At 51.6% G+C, this 20,597-nt stretch overlaps 1 long non-coding RNA gene across 1 annotated transcript in view; it reads left to right on the top strand.

Moving 5' to 3' along the window:
- Positions 1-13,268, top strand: part of LOC142045939 (uncharacterized) — a 53,594-nt gene extending 40,326 nt beyond the window's left edge. The window contains exon 3 of the long non-coding RNA XR_012654864.1: positions 13,005-13,268. This is a non-coding gene — a long non-coding RNA (uncharacterized LOC142045939). The remainder of the gene's footprint in view (positions 1-13,004) is intronic.
- The last annotated feature ends 7,329 nt before the right edge of the window (positions 13,269-20,597 follow it).

The following is a 20,597-nucleotide window of genomic DNA, read 5'->3' as shown; positions in this document are numbered from 1 at the left end:
AGCCAGGCCGTCCGCCTGAAGCATTCTCTCATGCACTCGGGAGGGACCTTGCCCTACTATACATGCACAGGAAGTGGCAGAAGGGACTACCACCTGGCAGAGGATGAAAAGAGCCCTTGATCAAGCTGTGCAGTTTGGTGCCTCCATCAAGCCCTCATCAGCAGCTTCTCCTGCTCTGACACCCACACCCCATCCCAGGCGCCGCAGTCTGATCAGTGAATGATTCCTGCGTGCACCCACCTCTAGGGCACGGCAGTCAGGGATACGACACTCGTGCTTTCCAACCCTTTTATTGCAAGCAGCATTACATCCAGTCAGTCACCCAAGGCCCAGGGAGCCACTCTGTGCAGGAGCCTCAGTCCCAGTCAGGGAGGAGTCCGGGGAGCAGAGGAGGGGCTGCTCCACTTGGGGTCACATATCCGTCTCGGGGATCAAGCAGGCGCCGTTGGGAACTGTTCCTGAGGGGGAAAGGCACGTATACAATTCCCTTGAGGTCTTTTTGCAGGATACCTCCCCAGGGAGCTTCTGGGTCCCATTCACTCCTCCCACCCTGCTCTGCGCCCGTGGGGAGGTCAGCTGAGAACCACCTATCTCCTGTCCTGGGAGGGACCAGGCCACCGTCCAGCTCTCCAGAGACGAACCCAGTGAATCCTGTTTTAAACAGAGTCTCAGCGGGAGGGGAAGGGAGGAGCAGGGAATACCCCATTAGACCAAGGAGAGGGACTCAGCAACTTGCTCTGGAGCCCTGGCCTGGATTCCCTTCAGGCTCCCCCACTCGACCCCTGCAAAGGTAGTGGTGCCACTGTGTTCTCTATGGCTGTGATGGAGACCCAGCAGGGCTGTGGACAGGGCCTGCATGGAGGGATGACCATGCGGTGGCCAGGGTGGCAGATCCCATTAGCAGGACCAGGAGAGGAATCAGGACTAAGTCCTTTGCTCTTGATCTCTGGGATGAGAAGGTGAAGCTTTCCTAGGGACATCCTGAGTCATGGGCAGAATATCATTTATCTCACTTATGGGCAACAAAATCTGAGCATGGCAGAGACAGGATGAGGGTGAGTCTTTCAGGTGGGGAGGGGCAGAGCAAAGACAAATGTGCAGTGTCCCTTTAAGGCCTCATCCGCATTCTGGTGGTGCTGAGATGAATGGGGAATTGACTGGAACTGGTGGCAGCTGCTCCGCTTGGAGCACCCATGTGAAACTCCCTCTTTGTGCTGCAGGGACATGCTCCCCGGCGCCTTGCTGACCACAACGGCCCCAAGCCTGTGAGGGGACATGGAGAAACCCTTGCATAGGATCCTGTGTCTGTGTCTGTGGTTCTCTATATGCGTGAGTGTGTTGTGCACGCAGGGCTGTGCATGGATGGTTATGTCCCTCTGCATGTATCTGTACATGTGCACATGGGTGTTTCTCTCCATGTATATTGCATGTACACACGTGTATTTGTGTATGTTTAATCGTGTTGATCACGGTAGTGCCTAAGGGCCCACTCAAGATGTGGCCCCCCTGTGGTAGGTGCTGTTCAAACCCAGAGTAGCAGACAGTCCCTGCCCCGAAAAGCTTACATTCTAAACAGACAAGAGAGGCACGGGTTGGGGGAAGATGCACAAGCGGAGTGAGCAGTGAGACGGCAGCCGTGTGTGTGTGTCCATGTGAATGGATCCCAGCCCTGGGACAATGCTCAGCTCCAATCTCGGCTAGTCTCAGAGGTGGAGATGGGCATTTTCAGAGTGCCACTTTCTCTTCTCTTCTCTTGATGGCTCCTTGTACCGCCCGTATCCCCACTGGAGCACCTTCCAGCAGTCAGTGCATCAATCAACATGACTAGCTGTCACATGTGGTTCATCTTCTCTCTCCTCCTCTCCCCAGTGGAGAAACTGTGTGCGCCGGGTTTGGTAGAGATTTAAAAAATCTGTAAATACCTACATGCTGCTCTGCTTGTTGGGTAGAGAAGGACGATTGGAAAAACTCTCCTGGCCCTTGGAGCAGAAGGTGGTTGAAGGTCTCTAGTTCCTGGAGGAATTCGTTCCACAGTCTGGACTGGCTCCTGAGAAAGCTCCGCCTCCGGCACAGACAAGCTGTATCCTGATGGTGCGAAGTTCGCTGCAACCTCCTCAGGATGTAACTGGTGTCTCAGGCCAGCAGGAAAACCAGCTGGGAGCCTCATTTTCCACTGCTGCTCAGAGCCAACATGTAGAACTCTTGTAACGTGATGAGGAACTTGGAGGAAGGCAACACTCATTGGAGCAGTAGTTGTTGGGAGACCAGGTAATGTGCTGAGATGGTCATGCATGTAACACGTGTGTTCCATCATCAGGGAACATGAAGGAAGGAGTTACAGGTGCCAACGGCTTTCCTGCCTTGCATGTGGTGGGTTGCCAACACTACCATGTGTTTTACACCTCACTGCTGGGCACGGGTTGGTTCCTCTTTCACCTGGGCCACAGCAGGGTGTCTGTAAGCTGACATCATGGTTTGTGATCTTGGACCAAGCCTTAGCTGAGCCCAAGACTCGAGCAAGCCTTTACCCTGCTGATGACAGGCTATAGTGGCTCTGAATATTAGCAGCCCCCACACTGAAGGCTCCACCAAGAACCACAGACGGGCCAGGAGTATACAGAGAAGCGTGGCCTAGTGATTTCAGTCCAGGCCTGCGAGACAAAAAGGGTATGTCTACACTGCAAAAGCCCCAACCCAGAGCAGTCAGTCTCAGAGCTTGTATCTCTGGGACTCGTGGGGCTTGCGCTACAGCAATAAAAATAGTGGTGCAGACATTCCCGCTTGGGCTCTGATGCCTGGGGAGGAGGGTGGGTTTCAGAGCCTGAGCAGGAACAATGACACCACCACAGCATGCGCCCAGGTCTGAGGCGCACTGCCATGGGTGGTTTTTGGCAGTACCCAAACCAAGAAGTTCCAGTTCTAACTCTGACACTAACTCCTTGGTCAAGTCACTTTCTCCACTTTGTGCCTCAGTTTCCCCATCTGTAAACTAAAACAAGAATATGCATCTCCCAGGGGTGGAGTGAAGATTAATTAGTTAACATGAGCTGACAAGGAGAAGCACTAGAGTTCCAAGCATCCTGATGAGTCTGTACACTGTGTTTGTACCAATTCCAGTTAGGGGTCTGTTTTTCACCAGTATAAAGTGGTACAACCCCTAGTGTGGATGCAGTATAAAGGTTTGAAACCAGTTTCAAACCACTGCAGGTAACATCGTGCAGAACTCTTGTAAAGACCCGTCCCTGCCATTCCCCACTTTCCTCTGGGAGGTGCATTCTCTCTCACAGCCAGGACCGGGGCCAGCGGGGACATGAGGGAGGGGAAAGTGATGACTTCACATTGTGGGGAGGGCTCCCCGTCACTGCAGAGGGACGGGAAGGAGGCATCACCTCTGACAGGACTGGAGGAAGGAAACTGAAACTTCACGCTTTCCTCTTCACTGTGCGCTTCGGCCGCACTGACCCGGAAGCGTCTTCCCCTCCAGGCCCCTTTGCCGATCCCATGCCTTTGACTCACCTTCCTGATCTGACTCCATCCGTGATGGGGCTCCTCTCCTGGGGGGCACGTCCGCACAGGCTGTGTTCTGCCTCTCGCAAGCTTGTGTCATGACTCACTGGCTGAGTAATGGGCTCCTCACAGCTTCTGCTGGTTCATCCCAGGCCTCTGGCTCTCTCCAGGAGGCTACTGACCTCAGCAAAATCTGGGCAAACCGGAGCTGCAGCTCCAGAACCAGAATGAAGAACAGAAGGGCTTGCAGAGCTGCTATGGTGATGTTAGACCTTTGGCATGTCTTTGGTCCGGCTCCATTCACCCAGCGTCTCAAAGCATTTTACAGACATGACTTCATTAGGTAGGCCTGTGCCCCACCCCCATCTGTAAACTGAATAGAATGACAGTTACCTTCCTTTGTAAAGGGTTTTGAAATTGTCTGGTTAAAGCCGTTATAAGTGAAAGGTATTGGACTTGTGGTGAGCCCAGGTGAAAAAGTTTGGCTCAGAGTCCTCCACAGCAAATACAAGTTTAAAAGGTCAGTATCATTCTCTGCACTGTAGGGGTGGGGAAACTGAGGCACAGAGAGGCGACATATCAGTGGCAAAGCCAGGAGTTGAACCCAGGCATCCTGACTCCCAGTCTGCTCCTTTAACCGGTGGATAACACAGACAGAAATATTAATATAGACCAGAACATCATATGCTTAGACTTCTGTAAGACATTTGAGTTAGTCCCACATGGCAATCTGATTTAAAAAACCAACACAGCACTATATAAAATCAGTGCAGCCCATATTAAATGGATTAAAAACTGGTTAACTGATAGATTGCGAAAAGTTATTGTAAATGGGGAATCCTTATCCATTGGGAGTGTTTTGAATGGGATCTGTTCTTGGCCAAATGCTATTCAATATCTTTAGCAAAGATCTTAAAATCATTGCAGGTAAAGTTTGCAGGTGACACACGAATTGTGGCGTGGTGATAATAATGAGGACATGTTAGTTATACCGGCCAACCTGGATCGCTTGGTAGCTGGACTCATTTGAACCACGTGTGTTAACACAGCCATATGCAAGGTCATACATTTAGGAACACAGAATGCAGGGCACTCTTCCTAAGATGGGACCCGTATCCTGGAAAGCAGTGACTCTGAAAAGGATTTAGGGGTCATAGTGGATAATCCAACTGAACATGAGCTCCCAGTGTGATGCTGTAGCTATAGGGATGAATGTGATTCTCGGATGTATGAGCAAGGGAATATCAAGTCGGAGTAGGGACATGGTGCTACCTCTGTATACAGCATTAGTGAGATCAGTTCTGGCGTCCACACTTTAAAAAGGATGGTACAAAACTGGACAGCGTTCAGGAAAGAGCCACAAAAATGATTCAAGATCTGGAACCCCTGACTTATAGTGAGACACCAAAGAAGCTCCATCTATTTTGTTTGTCTAAGAGGGGACTTGATCACAGTTTACATGTACCTACGTGAGGAAGAGATTTCTGATGTCTCTTTTATCGAGCAGAAAAAGACATAATCAGCTCCAGAGGTTGGAAGCTGAAGCTAGAGAAATTCAGGCTAGAAATAAGGCACAAATTTTTAACAGTGAAGGGAATTAACCAGTGGAATCTACGTTATAAATTCTCCATCACTGTAAGTCTTTAAATGCAAACTGGATAGTTTTTTCTAAAAGACCTGCACTGGCTCAAAGGAGAAGTTCTGGGCCTGATGCAGAAATGACTGGTGAGGGTATGGAGTCTGTGTTAGGCAGAAAATCAGACTAGATGGTCATCACGAGCCCTTCTGGCCTTACAATCTCTGACTAGAACCAAGGTGCCCTCACTCCGCGTCTGCTGCTTCACCCCGTCTTTAGAGAGAGCTGCCCCTCACGGGCCATCTATTGAGGGGGTGAGTGGGAAGAGACCAAGGACCTGGAGACTCAAGTTCTGGAGGTCAAGTTCAGCTCGTACAAGGCTGCAGCAGTTCATGTGCTCCATCAAAACATAGGCCAATGTCTTGGGCTTGCAGATTTAGGCTGGAAATCTCAGGGAACAAGACTGTCCCATTGGGACACTTCCGTCCCCCCCAGATCCTCATCTTCAGGGTGAGGCAGATGGAGGCAGGGAAGAGCTACTGGAGGCAATGGGAGACGGGGAATGTATCGGGGGGGGGTGTTGAGAAAGTGAGTGCTGGAGGGCACAAATGGGGGAAATGGAACATTGGTGTTGCACAGTGGGGGACATGAGAACCCAGAGTGGGATAAAGGGGGACTAATGCAGAGGGGACCTTGAGAAAAGGGCAAGTCCCAACTCCCAGAAGCAAGAAAGACAAACCTGACCTCCTCCCCCGCCATTGGGGAGGGAGCACACAAGAGGTCCCCTGAAGAGATCAGAGAAGGGAACACTGTCCTGTCCAGCAGAACAAAAAGGAAAGACTCTGGGCCATGGGGGTTTGCCCTCCATGAAGGTAATTGTGGGTTGGGGGAACCTATTGAGGGACAGGGTTTATTTAGAGACAGGCAGCCCCCTAGATTCAGATCGGAACCCAAACATCTGAGTGCTGATTTAAACCCCAGTCTTGTTAATTGCAACAGTTCTATTCAAAATGGATCATTCCCCAGGGTGCCAGTAGCTGTCCCTCCCCACCAGGCAGCTCCCTGCTCTTTGGAGAGCTCTCCCTGCCAGCTGTTTTGTGTAAGCGCTGTGTGACATGCCCCTATTCCTCCTGTCTCAGGTGGGCTGACTCAGCCCCAGCCTGCAGCTGTGACAAGGGGCCATGCACAGTGCCCTTGTCAAGGCTGCAAATGGCTCATCTCTCCTCGTACAGGTGGGAGCGAGCTCCTCTCCTGGGAGCACATGTGACTCAGGGGACTAGAAAGGGAAGGAAATCAGTGGGGGAGAGGACGATCCCTCTCTCGGGTTTCTCTATTTTCTGGCTGCATGGGCCCCTCCAACAGAGCTGATCAGGGGCAGCTCCAGGCACCAGTGCACCACACGCGTGCCTGGAGCGGCAAGCCGTGGGGCGCAGCCTGCCGGTTGCCGTGAGGGTGGCAGTCAGGCTGCCTGCAGGAGGTCCGCCAGTCCCACGGTGTCGGCGGCGTTTCGGCAGCAATTCAGTGGTGGGTATGCCGAAGGCGCGGGAACGGTGGACCTCCCACAGGCGCGCAGCCGAATCTGCATTACCAGCAAACCTCCCACAGGCATACCGCCGAAAGCCGCCTGCCTGCCGTGCTTGGGGTGGCAAAATACATAGAGTCGCCCCTGGAGCTGATCAGATCAGGGTAGATCGTCTGGACGCCCCCTTCACAGGGGCAAAGCCCAGTTCCTACATGCTTAGTTGAGGAGTAAGCCCCTGTCATAGAGCTCTCTGGCTCTTCCACACTTTGAATCATTCAGACCCCACAATCTGCCCACCTTGGGAGAAACAGTAAGTGAGAGGCAGAGATGTTAAGTGACTTGTCCAAGGCCGCACAACAGAGTCGCTGGCAGAGCTGGGCTTCAGAAACAAGAGTTCCTAGCTTGTGAGCCACTAGACAAACCCTACTGCCTCCTTGGGAGCTTGTGCGTTCTCCAGTTAGCCCCAAGCTGGGTACAAACTGTCCTAGTGTAGACAGGGTATTAACCGGATGGTGTGCTCCAGCCAAGCCTTTGGAAGCCAGGAGGGAGAGAGAGTTTATGGAGAGAAAGAGGCCTGGTATGACGCCGGTCGCCGTGAAGGCGAAGGCGGCTGATTAACCGTGATGTAGCCAAGAGCTGCAGGATGGGGACAGGGAGGGGGTCGTGGTGAGTGAATCACAGCCCTGTGCTGGCACTGGCCGTTCACAGGCAGGAAGCGCTGGGGTGGGGGGGAGCAGGGACAAGAGACGAATCTGGGACAGGAAAGCGGCCTGCCATTTCCAGGGCTGACAGGAAGAGCGTCAGATGAAAGGCCTGGACAGAGCAGGACGAGCCCCTTGCAGAGGCTGGGGAGAGGAAACCGTGAAAGGAGCAAGGGGTGGGGGAGGCAGCTGTTCTCTCTCTGAGCCACACCTGCCCCCCAGGACAGACAGGGCCTGAAGCTCTGGCACTCAGTCAGGGGATTATCCGCAGCTTCCTCAGACTTGGGCCAGGCCGCTTCACCCCATGTGTCCCATCCCCTGGCCCAGCCCTTTCTCAGGAAGATTATGGGGGCCTGTGACCTATTCACACTCTTCTCCATGCTCTCTCCCTTCCTGAGTGCAATCACAGCCTTGCCATAGGCTCCTTCCCCCTCAAAGGTGGCTGCACAGAGAAATGAGCCAGATTCCCCAGGGCGATCCATTCGGTCAGCAGCAGAGCTGGGGAGACAACCCAGCTCACCCAGGCTTGTGCTGTAACCACTAGGCAAAGATTCCTCCCCAACACAACAACCCTCCCTCCCTGGCGTAACAGGACCCTGTTAGCTCCCCTGCACCCAAACCTGGTTTGTTCTCAGTCTGAATCCCACTGGGAGCGGCGATCCTTCCTTGTAGAGAAAATGGAATGCAGTCTCTTTTGAAACATATATATTTAAATGCACATTCCCCGTGCTTCCCTTCCCATCCCGAAACTGTCCTATATTTTTGCTACGGGGGCCGTTAAAGAGCTGCCACATTCCGCCCCAGATGTGGCTGCGTACCAGTGGGCAGGTGAAGAGATTCCTGTGCATAGTCATATACAGACATTTGCCTTTCTGCCAAGGCACTCAACCTGTCAGGGTCTAAGGATATGGCTACACTTGAAATTTCAAAGCGGCAGCGCTTTGAAGTGTGAGTGTGGTCGGAGCGCCAGTGCTGGGAGAGAGCTCTCCCAGTGCTGCACGTAAACCACATCTTCTACGGGTGAAGCTTGCAGCGCTGGGAGCTTGCTGCGGCACTGATTACACTGAGGCTTTACAGCACTGTATCTTGCAGTGCTCAGGGGGGTGTTTTTTTTCACACCCCTGAGCGCGAAAGTTGCAGCGCTGTAAAGTGCCAGTGTAGCCATACCCTAAGTCAGTGGCAGAGGCCCACAGTGAAACTGCTGTAGAGGAGGAAGTGGTGATGAGCGGGCGGTGTGGGGTTCATTTCTTTTCACACATGGTTTTCCTTAGCCTGGAAGGTTAAAGCTGAGGATGATGAAGCAGCAGATGGGGGCAGGGAGTTCGGATTATTTGGGTCTGGACTTGGGTTTGGGTCATTAGCCGCAGTCTTTGGGCCTGAAATCAAACACCACCAGACTGAAGAGTGTCTGGATCCAGGATCTTACCCCCAAACAGGAGTGAGTGGATGGATGTTGTCGTGATAGCCGGGAATCTGGGTGGATGGGCGAGCCCAGAGCGCAGCACCTGCTGTTTCTCCTTTCTCCCTCCCTCCCCCCAGCCAGCCGTGGCTTGCAGCAGGTGCCGTTGCTTTGCTGAAATGATCAAATGCAGCAGCAGTGGCACCAGTGTAAAATAACAACACAGAAACGCTGGGGAGGGGTGGGGGAGCCAGAGGCCGAACATAATGGGGATATTCATAGCTGTGACTGCGAGAATGCAGCCCCTGATGGCTACTGACACATGGAGCCAGGGACTGCCCCTGCAAGATACCAAAGGGATTTCCCAGGCTGCTTCAGCTTCCTGTGGGAGAGGGCAAGGGGAAGGCAGAGGTGACTGCATAGCAGCTGCAAATGCTCAGTGATGCCCCAGGTATGTTTGGGGGACCGGTTCCTCCTGTGGACGCCAAAACACTGGGTGGCTCCAGGATCATTCACTCCTGTCACATCACAGCTCATGCGCCTGAGCCTGCGTGTGTGTATGTCGTGCAGGCCTGAGTGTGTACGTACCCAGTGTGCACGCACGTATACTTGTGAATGTGTGTGTGAGCGTGTATGTGTACATGAGCATTTGTGCATGTTTGCACGAGTGTGTGGATTCCAGCACTGGGACCCTGCTCAGCTCCAGTCTGCATTAGCCTCCGAGATGGAAAGGGGAATGTTGGGGTCCCAGTTTAGTTGCTGTTGCCCCTCGGGGTATAACTGGCCAACATGAGAATCAGAAAGGGAACTGGCTGGATGAGCCTTGTCTTTCAATGCAGGGAGGATCAGGTGCAAGGATCTCATGTGCATCCTGATGGTTGGACTTGGAGGGATGTAAGAGGTTTTGTGTATAACACATGGTGGCAAGGCTTGAGAAGCCTATTCAGCTGCTTGCCAGTGCAAGTAGAAATGCTTCCTGGCAAGTGGGCTGGGTAGGCCAGGGGGCTGCTGTCTCTTTCCTCCCTCCCCTCTATGGCTGGGAATTGACAGAGAAGCAAGATGTTAGGATATAGAGGGATCAGGATGGAGGATAATATGGAAAGTATTATAATGCTATTATGTACATTGATGCTTTCTTCTATCTAGACAAGTCTGTGTGTGTGTGTGTGTGTTTGTGCACAGTTCTGGTCACTCATCTCAGATAGGGTATTCTTTGAGGGGATTCAGAGAAGGGTGATGAGAGTGATCAATGTCCTGGAAAATCTCTCCTAGGAAGAGAGATTGAAAAGACTAAGATTGTTTCCCTTAGAAAGGAGATGAAGGAAAGGGGCCATGATACATATATAAAATAATGAATCCTCTAGAGAAAGAAGCTTCTTCTCCCTTCTCAAGCTGACACTGAATGGAATTGAAAGGTAGCAAAATTCAAAACTCATAAAAGGAAATAATCCCCCCCACACTCATTACGGAATTAGACTGTGGAACTCACTGCCACAGGACGCCACTGAGGCCAAGAACTTAGCAAGATTCAAAGAGTGAGGGAATGGATGTTCAACAGGATAACAAGAACATCCAGAGTTATAACAGTTAAGGCAAACAAAGAGTTTTGGAAGGGATAAAAACCATAATTCTTCAGTATTTAAACTGATCTGTAACTGTTAGGGTTCATCACGAGGCCTTCATGGTTACAGATTATCCCACATCTGCTACTGTGAGATTCTTGCACCTTCCTCTGAAGAATTTGGCCCGAGCCACTGTTGGAGACAGGACATTGGACTAGATGGACTTTGCGACTGCTCCAGTGTGGCACTGCCCTTGTTCCTATGAAGGAAGGGGCATGAGAATGACAGCTCTGCGTGCTGAAGGCGTTCTTACCCAAGATGTGATGCGCTCTCACCGTTCCGTGTAGTTTACTGCTTGCTGTTCACCAGCTTAAAGGTTTCTTTGCCTGGGTCGTACAGAGATCTTGTAGAGCTGGTTCGGCTGCTCCCGGTTTCAGATGGCCCATTAACAAAGACCAACTGGGCACTGTTCTGGACATTGTGAGAGCTGCTTCTGTAGAGGGCATCTCTGTAGTGGTGACAGGGCTAAGTCTGCTGAAGGATAAGTGCAGCCCACAGAGCTCTGGCAGCCACCTTCGTTGTGCATTCAGATGCCCAGCCCAATGAGACTACAAGTCCCAACATGCAATGCTCCAATTTGAAAGAACTGTACTGCATGCTGGAAATTATAGTCTTGACAGGCCGCAGCAGGAGGGCGGCTGCAGTCTGCTCTGCTTTGGGGCAGCCCCTGCCTTGGCTTGTTGTAAATTAAATCTAGCAAGTCTTTTCCAGAAGAGCTGGGGTCTGCTGGGATCCCTAGCTGGTGCCATAGACAGATCTCGCACATGCACGCTAGTGAGCATGGAAGAGCAGCACACGCGTTCATCATCACGTGCTTTCCCTTCGTTGGCTCACTTCTTCCTCTGGGCGCCAGAGTCCACTGGCTTCCGAAGTGTCAGGTTAAGAAACCGGCTGGAAGAACCTTCCCTGGAATGAAGAAATCACGGGAGACGGAGTTTCCTGTTGTGGAGGTTTCGGTTGCGTCCCTCACCTCAGTCAAGTTGGAAAGGCCTGACATGCCGCTTGGGCAACATGGGTGAGGGATTGTGCTGATCTGGACAGGGGCCAAAACTGTGTCCCTGGGCCAGGCCTGAAATCCTTATTCAGGCAAAACAGCTAAGAGAGAATCTTTCAAAGCACCCAGGCTCCACTAGCTAGGCATGGACTGATGAGGACACCCAGGTCCCCAGCAAGGAAAGGGGACAGTGAAGAAGGCTTTAGGTGGGAAGCTCTTTGGAGCAGCGACCGTCATTCGCTGTGTTGGTACAGCAGCTGGAAGAGTGGAGCCGCGGCTGCGTTGAGACCTCCTCTGACATAACTGTTCAATAATAATAGGTAGAAGGTGAATTCCCAGCTTCCACAGGTGCCCAGATACTTCGATGATGAACGAGTCATGCTCCTGTTTGCCCGTCTCCCAGTACTCCTGGTGGATTCTGAGGGTGGGGTCTGGTGACAAGACTGTTATTTAACCTCTGACCTCCCAGAGTGTTTAGCCCTAGGGTTTCTCTGACTCCAGCTGTGCCCCAAGAAGCAGCAGATAGCACACGGGAACTCATGCACTTACCTGGGTTGGCAGCATGGGTGACCCCTCAGGGGTGACAGGTCACAGGCTCGTGAAGCGGCGAATTCTCTTGCCCAGGTAGTAATGGTTGAGATTTTGCCAGCGATATTTCCATCTGCAGAAGGGGGGGGAATGGTGTGGGGGGATGCGGTGAGAGATAGGTCATAGGCTGAGGGCAGCCAGAGAGATGGGTCACAGACCAAAGAGATTGGGCAGGACAAGCTGGAGTTTTGAGCATATCGTTGATCAGCCCCACAAAACCCACATGTGCAGACTTCTTTCACACAGAGAATGCAAGAAGAGATGTCATGTCAGTGACACCCATTAAAGGGTTAATCTGTTGTTGCTAGGTAACAGTGTCCCACCGTTAAGCCCTGCTTCTCCTGTTCCACTGGGGGAATGTGTTGTCCCTCAGGCTATGGGGCTACACTGCAGATTTCCACTGGCATAGTCCTGCTGTGGTGTGAGGAGTTGTGATTCGGGCCTGACATAGCTGTGCTAGCCCCTAGTGTAGACGCAATTGTACTGACAAAACCGGCCTGGCTTGTTTGGCTCAGGGTGATAGGCAATAATAAGCACACACATGGTGTCACCGTTGTTTACCCAGCCACAGCGACACTAATGAGTCTACATTGTAGTGTAAATACTCCTGGTACGCACTCATCTGAGCGCACGCCTGAGGTGCTGGGGGAGGGAAAATGCAGACCCCATCTTATAGAGGGACTTCTGTAGAAATAACCCCCAGTGATCTGTGCTATTCGGAGTCCCACATTGCCTGTCCAGCTCAGTCCCGCACAGATGTAGGTCGTCACAGGTCTGCTGTCTTTCCTAACTCTGCTCAGTGTAATAACATGGGCGGTGAGATGGAGTTCTGAACTGGTTAGCAGCAAGCAGGGGTTAACTCCCAGAGCATCTGTCCTTCTGGGGGAAGTGAGGAAGCAGAGTTAGGCACAGGAAAGGGGGATACAGTTAAAAAAAACCCACCCCCAAAACTAGTAAATATACAGGCATTTGGAAATAAGGGGAGCAGAAAGATTGGTCACTGCAGAGATGGAGAGACAGGTTACTCCAGCTGCTGAGTTTCCTGGTGGTTTCTGGACATGCAGGGCCATTTTGTTTCTCTTTGTGTGCACAAAGCTTGGAAGAGAGAAGTGCTGACTCAAAGACCATTGCCAGATCAGCGGATCCATTCCACCAGCTTACAAGGGGCTTGCTCTTATACCCAGTTTCCATTGCAACCATCCCAGGATTCAAAGAAGCGTTGGCCTTGAGACCTCATCATTCATGCACTGAGCTGCCATTCTCAGCTCCTCCGTAGCAGCGAGTAGGGTGCTCCTGAGTTTGTGAAGCCTGTTTTGAATGTCCAGCAGCAACCGCGGCTCAAATCTGGGCTCTACACCGAGCAGCTGGCTGTGCAATGAGGTAAAAATGCATTTTGGAGGCTGCAAATCTGAAAGGAGCAATGAGATGGCAGCAGTGCGGGGCTGGGGACAGGCAGTGGGAAAAAATAGCATGAAACTGGCCTGCTTGGAAACAAAGACATGGTGATTGTACAGGTGTTTTTTCCCCAGTGTCCTAGGGAGCATTGTGTGGTTTATTTTCTACAGATCACCGGGGGTTATTTACATAGAAATTAATTTGAAAGCGATTTAACTATTTAAATTAAGATTACGTAACACTGTGTCCTGGGAAGATGACGTCTGCTTGATGCCAGGGATTTGAGGCCTGTGGGTGAAGCCTCGGAAAGAGTGAAACATACACTTGCCTCCTGCAGGAATCCACAGCCTTCCTGATGCCTTTTTGGTTGGCATCAGCTTCGGTTTCCTTGGCAGCCCAAACCTGGACGCTCCAGCCCTCTGGTTCGTTGCCCCACTGACCTGCTGTCCTCTTGGTTTGGGAATTCCCTTGGCAACAGCTGAAGGCTGAAATACTCTCAGGGAGGAGGGTGAGTTTTGGAGTTGCAAGCCGCTAGCGCCTTAGATTTCATAACACCCATGAGGATGCAGGCTGTTAAATATTTATGGGAGCTGTAAGGTGCCAGCTTGGTAAAGTTCCCTCTCTATTTACTCTTCCATTTTTACTCTCTTTCTTCCCCCCAAGTTCCATCTGGTCTCCTTGGGCCATGCCTTGCACTGTAATTCTCTAAATCACCATCTGCTCTTATAGGGGGAGTGTTTTCTTTTTCACTTGTTTGTGTCTGTGGCCTCTGAAATGACTGCATGCTCCATTCCCAACCGGGAATCTCATCCCTGGGGATTTCCAAACCAGGCTTTTGACCTGCACTGTCACGAGTGTATAGCCTTGGCTTGGAACTGCCCCCGGAAGAGTCCACATTGCTGCAGTAGCCCTGGCTGGGTCACATGAGAGGCCCAGGTCCAGGCTGCTGGGAAGCTGACTTCAGGTTAAGTTGAGGCAGATCAGAGAATGGATGAGACAACACCTGCATATTGAAACAGAAGCCCTGGGCACTGAGCAGTGCACCAGGAGTTAATACACTAAGTTTTCACTCCTGGAGGCCTGATCTTATGTTCATCTTACAGGTGCAATGAGTTCAGCAGTCTCGGCTGATTAGCAAAACATATCCACAAGAAGTGGGTGGATTGGCAATATCTCCTGGGGAGCGGCACAGGCTGAAACAGCAGGGGGCCCTAGGGTTAGGTGCTAGGAAAAGTCAGAGGAGCTGGAGGGACGTGGGCAGGAGTTACCACAGGTCAGGCTGGAGAGAGAAATTTAGAATTACTTCTCTCCCCAATAAAATAACCACGACCCTAAATCCCAGCCCAGATGCTGCCAGTCAGCACTCGAGAGGCAAGGGGAGTATTCAGAGATTTGGCCATGGGAGGGAACTACGCCCTTACACAGCTTGGCATTGATCCCTTGCTCAGCAGTCATGTCAATGGGATCTGTGACAGGCTTCATACTTGGGCACGGCCTCCTTACCCCTGGGAGCCTAAAGAGAGACCTGGTGCCACCATGCCAGGGTGAGCCAGCAAGCGCCTTTCTATCCCAGTGCCACGTGCTTTTTGGTGATCTTGCCCCTGCCAGCCCTGGCAGTTCCTCAAGCCTTGACGAAAGCAGAGACAGATGGTGAGAGAGCAGCAAAGGCCTCAGCTGGGACCAGAACGCACGAAAATGGCAGAGAAAGGGCTGGGGCCCCTGTTAGAGAGAGAAACATAAAGGGCCGGCAGGATGGGTAGGAATCACATATGAGGGTGAGAATGAAAGGGGACAGTGAGAAAAGGGGAAGTGGCAGAAGAGAGAAAAAAAGATGAAGAGAAGGCAGGAAATTAACCAGGGGAGAGAGAGGGAAGAAGAAAGCCACAGAATGGATTGAGACTGAAATGCCAAGCGCTTTGTTTTTCTCTTCCTTTTGGTGTCTCCTGCTCCCTCTCTCCCCCTCCCCTGGTGTCCACACCTGTTTGATTGCTTTATTATTAGCTTTTCTTCTCCCTGATTGTCTAATTTGGTGTGTGGTTTTGAAACAAAAGACCCACCTCTCTGAATCTGCTATTAAATCCTATTGTTTAGCGCTGTTTCTCCCAGAGCCAAGGGGTGGTTGGGTCTGTCCCAAGAGTTGTTATCTCCAGGAGCAAAGGCACTGGAAACAAATTATTCTGAATTTATTCTAATTAGTTTTCCCCCTCCCCCCCCACCTGCCCCCACAAAATGAATTTCTTTGAGTGAGAAAATGAGCACATATGTGTAAGGATCCACATATGCCGACTCTGTTTTGGCAGCTACGCATGGTGCTGCTGCTTAAGGATTATGACAGCGACTCAAGATTGGACTTTACAGGCCAAATTCTGCTCCACGTTACCCCCTGCCCTTCCTGAGATTGTCCAGGTATAACTGAGGATGGAATTTGCTCCTCCACTTTGCAATGATCTACCATATGGATCTGTGAGTTTGCAGGCCACTGCTGTTATCTAGATGGAATCAGGACAGCTCAGCTGTGTGTCATAAGTCCTGTATTGCTAACAGCTCATGGAAACACGTCGGTAACTCTCCAGGGAAAGCCTGATGCTTTTGGAATATGTCAATATGATGTTCCATGGAGTTGCTACTATATGTCTATGGGCTGATTCTTTCCCCACAAAGAAGACGATCGACCTTCCCTTAGAAAATGTTGGTATGCAACTTAGACAGTTAATGCCTGCACTTTGACTGTACCCTTCCTTTCTCTCTCCTCACCCAGGACTAGAGATGCAAAGCTTGGATCCTGCTCTGGATCTGATGTCCCCAAAGCTGGGGAGGGTGTTGCATCTGGAGGTTTGGTTGGGGCCCTTTTCTGCCCAGGATATGAAGCTCTCGATTAAAGTGCTGTACTGTGAACTTTCAGCGTCAAACGATCAAAGAAAAAGTCACTGTTATCCTGAAAAAAAGACCTTTGCTGCTGTAGCTTCCCACATTAATCTCAGTGAGCAAAGCTGGAACTGGGGCAGAAAGCTTAGAAGTAAGACGCATTAGTCAACAGGAGATGAAGGCTCGGAAAGAGATGGGGAGCTGAACAGCCCTACGGTAGTAAATTCTGCTGCATTCCTTGCCTGGTTCTGTGAGCCAGGGGCCTGGGGTAGGCCTTGCAAATCTTTTTAGTCATCTGAGTCCACTAAAACTCTGGCTAAATGAGTCACTCTTGGACAAAGGTAATCTATTACCACTAGAATAACAATAATGCTCTGCACCTTTCATCTGAAGCTCTCACCGTGCTTTACCAAGAAGTACAATCATTCTCATTTTAGAGATGGGGAAACTGAGGCACCAAGGGGAGAAGTTACTTACAGCTACACAGTGAGCCTGCAGAGGTGTTATGATTAGAATCCAGTTCTTGTGGCAACCAGTCCCATCACTGGAACATGCTTCTGCTTTGTTTTTGAAAGCAAAACAGAGAAGGCAAAGAAACAAAGTGAGTTTCTTCTTTTCCCTGTCTAGAAACTGTAGGACACAAGAGGGAAAGTGGAGAGAGTCCACAGGGGAAAGGAAAAACAAAAGTGTGAGAGAGGGATGATTTATATTTAGACTGTGAGTATTTCGGTGCAAGGATTATCTCTCTGTGTCTGTACAGCACAGAGCACAGGGAGGTCTTGCTCCACGACTCGGGTTCCTATGGGCTACCTCAGCACAGATAATAACAACATGATTTTTGGAGCGTGAGAAAAAGAAGGAACCAGAGAAATGTTCCTATAACCTGCTCCACAGTCTGAAAAAGAGCAACTGCACAGGTCAAATTAGAGACCACATAACAAAACAAGATCAAAATGTCCAATTTTCCCCAGCTTCCCGACTCTGAGAACCTGTGTTTTTGGTCCACATTCACCAGCGTTACCTGCTGAAACCAGATCCTTTAGGTACCTTTTGGCTCCGTTGATGATGCTATTGCTATTTCTGGCTGACTCGGGTATGCTGCTTGGTGTGCAAAGATCTACCCGCCGCACGCGTGTGTGCACGCACACACGCTCTCTTTAAATCTGACCCATCCCAGGAGCTCCCTGAATTCCTAGGCTTGGATCAGCGGTGTCTTTATTTTCGGACCTGCTGAGGCTTATCCCTGGTGCTCGGCCTGCTGGAGCTCACGGCACCAGTGGAATCAGAAGTTGGGAAGGGATCTGAATTCAACTACATGAGCACCAAGGAAGAACCTGCTCCTGACTCCAAGCAACCAGTTTGCATCAGTTCTCAGCCAACTTCACCCCCATAACTTTCCTCTGCAGGATATCAAGAGACAAGCCTGCCCAGCCAATGAAATGCAAGCAAAAAGCATGACCTCATCAGAGCAAACATTCATTGGCCAGTATAGGTGGAGGCCAGGACACGGTTACTCAGCGACTACAGAGAGCTAATTAACCCTTGCCTTGGCATCGCAGACAGTGTGTTGTGAATGGCAAATCTCCCTTCCTCTCCTGGCTTCTTTTAGTCAATCAAAGCCAGTGCGCCTTCCTAGCCAGGGTCTTTAAAACAGAGAAGGAGGGAGACAGGGTGAGAAGATGACGGGGTGACAGGCCCAGCCAGTCAAGGAAACCACAGTCCCACCTCCCGGCTCCCCTCCGATCCCCATTGAAACCATGCAGAATCTACCTCTGCGTGAGACCTGGGGAGGGTAAATAAACCCTGCATTAGCCACATCAGGGATTTCGCTTTATTAACAGTATGAACAAGGGAGAGTTAAAGCTACCGGCGTCCAGCTAAAGGCCAGTGACTTGCTCTAGCAGGGATAATCCTCGTTCATTACAGGGCCTGATCTCTTTTTGGGAGGCCCTTTGGCTTCACCCATTGGCTGACCCTCTCCCACGCCCTTCCTTCACGTGAGTCAGTGACCCAGGACTCTGCTCAGAGGCCAGAGCTATTTCATTCCAGCTGCCACCTCTTGTCTCCCATCGCCTCCTGCACTTGGCACCAGACTCTGCTATGCTGACTCTTGTGGCTTGAGGGGGGCGACCCCAGCATGCCACCCCCAAGGCTAGCTACCAGGGCAAGGTGAGTGAGCCAGCCCAGCAGCAGGTTCCCCTCCCTGGTCCCGAATTGGAGAGCATTGCCCCTGTGATAGCACTTAGCTTGTCCCAGCAGCAGTCATCTGCAGAATCCAAAGTGCTTTTCAAACACAGATGAGTTCATCCCTCATCTCTGCTCCTGGGAGGAAGGGGAGACTTGTTCCCACTCCTCAGCTGGGGAAACCGAGGCCCAGAGCAGGACATGATCCAGGGCAGAACCAAACAGATCCCAAGAGTCCTGACTCTTGGTCCCCTGTTTTAACCACTAGCCACATTGTCTCCAAGTCTGGTCCCATCCACTCTGCCCCAAGAGAGTGAGCCCACACTAGTCTCCTGGGTGACAGCCTCCTAGTGGGCCCTGGGCCTTGTGGCTCTTTCGGGGAGCTGGCCCAGCAGACACTCAGAGAACAGCTGCTAGCCGCAGCCTCCAGGCTCAGAATAGCCCTGGGTGAAGCACTGGGATTGTGTTCCACCTTGCTCTGTCCCTGGGAGCTCCCACTCCCCTCATCACCTTGCAAAGGTCCCCAGCCCCAGGTTCTGCTGGGGTCTGTACTTACACCAGGTTGGGTTTCAATCCGCAGCAGCTCGGCCAGTGGACAGACTCTACTTCAGAAAGGCCTGTGTTCCCAGGGAGGACGAGCAGCCACCGCCTGGGTGTGGCCCATGTGCTGCCAGATGAATAGCGCCTCTGCGGGCTGACCCAGTAATCTTGCAGGCCCTGGTGACTGGAGTAAGCAGGGTGCAGAGCAATATTCTTCCTCCCCCCATAAAATGCCATCTCCACTTCATTTCTGTGAGGCAGCAGGGCCCTTGGCTTGCTGCATCAAGAGAGAGAAGCCCATGAGGTTTATACAGGGATGTCTCTGTAGTGGAGTCGTATGTTGGTTTGCGGACATGCAGCTCTTGTGCTTTCACTCCCCATGGGTGTCACGCTGTCAATTTTTCTGCCATACAGCAGTCCCACCCTGGGGCAGAAGTTTCAGGGAGCAGAAGGTGGATTTGAGCAATATTTGCCCTTGACTGCAGATAGGTTGACACTGGGACAGGGCACCTAGTATCTTGCATTTCCTTAGTGCCTTTCATCCAAAGGATCCCAAAGCACTCTGCAAACTAGAGAGAGGGGTCATTTCATCAAGCAGTGAAATGCAGCCACTTCTGGGCTGGAGCAGATGTCTAATGTGCACAGCGGTCCAGGGCTGGAAATGATGTCTGTGCCTAATTGTGCGGGGGAGTTTGGGGAGGCAAAACATAACCACCCAAGACAGAATCTGGCTGGGACACAATCTTCAGGGAGCTCAGCTGTCTCCAGTTGATTCAGTTAGAATTATTCCTTGCCAGCTGCAAATCTCTAAGATTTCTAAACTATCAAGGGCAGGAGGCGGGGGTTAGCCATCACAAATGTCCTGACAAACCCTCCTACTGAGAGAGATGGATCGCGCTTTGAGTCTGTGGCCGCTGTGAGAGAAACTGAATCTGACAGGAGAACAAAACCTTGGCAGGGTCTCTGATCCAAGTTCTCCGAGGGGGAGAGGTGAAGAGTGCTCACTGATGAGTCAAATTGCGTCACCGAAAACAAATTCCAGGGTGGGGAGAGGCTGAGTAACAGGAGTCGCAAACCCCTTGTACCCATATCAGGCAAAAGCAGCCCTCTCTTGGGGGGCTGTCTGGCTCACTGAGCGTGGCCCAATCTTTACAGTGCTGTGGGCCGGATGCTAGTTTTGGGGCACCTCCATGGGCCCTATGCACAAAGCCACTCTTTGCAAAATGGCATCCTCTGTGCAGCATGCATACAGTGCCTGCGAGGTCCCGCCGTGCAGAAGATGCCATTTTGCAGAGCAGTTCTCAGATGTGTGCGGAATTTCACTGCAATGCTCGACACCCGCCATACGTTCGGGGCAGCTGTTGCTGGGGCAGGGAAGGGGAGGGAGGGAGGTGCCATTTGGACCACCCCTTTTCTAGCGTCTGTCTAAGTACCGTGATCCCATGTGGCTGTGGAAGTAAGGCGAGCGCACGTACCGAGAGAGGAGATAATTCGCCACAAACAGAGCTGTCTCAGGAAACATCCTCCTGGCCTCTCTTGTGTCCAGCCAGCGGCTCTGTCTGGGTATAAGCAGCCTGTCTGCGCCTCTGACTGACCCACAACGCAGTCTGATCTTTATATATAGTGAACGAGTGAGGAGTGACTGCAGCCTCCTGCCAGGGCTCCTGTTCTCTGGAAAGTTATACTCCCTCAGGCCTTCCCCAG

Source organism: Chelonoidis abingdonii, chromosome 25 (assembly GCF_003597395.2).
Source record: "Chelonoidis abingdonii isolate Lonesome George chromosome 25, CheloAbing_2.0, whole genome shotgun sequence".
NCBI lineage: Eukaryota > Metazoa > Chordata > Testudines > Testudinidae > Chelonoidis > Chelonoidis abingdonii.
The sequence above is the reverse complement of the archived record's forward strand: the minus strand, read 5'-3'. Positions and strand labels throughout refer to the sequence as shown.